The following is a 473-nucleotide window of genomic DNA, read 5'->3' on the forward strand; positions in this document are numbered from 1 at the left end:
AGATGGAGTCTCGCTCTTGTTGTCCAGGCTAGGGTGCAATGGTGTGATCTCGGCTCATTGCAACCTCTACCTCCCAGGTTCAAGTGATACTCCTGTCTCAGCCTCCCAAGTAGCTGGGCTTACAGGCATGCGCCACCATGCCTGGCTAATTTTTTGTATTTTTAGTAGAGGCAGGGTTTCACTATGTTGGTCAGGCTAGTCTTGAACTCCTGATCTCGTGATCCGCCCGCCTTGGCCTCCCAAAGTGCTGGGATTACAAGCGTGAGCCACTGCGTCCAGGAGAAGTTTTTTTTTTTTTAATTCTGTATAGAATATGATTGAAATTTTGATAAGAATTGTCTAGATTGGTAGATTGCTTTGGGTTATGTGAACAATTCAAAATTTTTCTCGTTTCTCTAGTCTCTATTTCATATATTTTTGCTCTCATCTTTATTATTTCCTTCTGTTAACTGTGAGCTTAGTTAGTTCTTCTA

Source organism: Rhinopithecus bieti, unplaced genomic scaffold (assembly GCF_001698545.2).
Source record: "Rhinopithecus bieti isolate Rb0 unplaced genomic scaffold, ASM169854v2 scaffold_78217, whole genome shotgun sequence".
Classification (NCBI taxonomy): domain Eukaryota; kingdom Metazoa; phylum Chordata; class Mammalia; order Primates; family Cercopithecidae; genus Rhinopithecus; species Rhinopithecus bieti.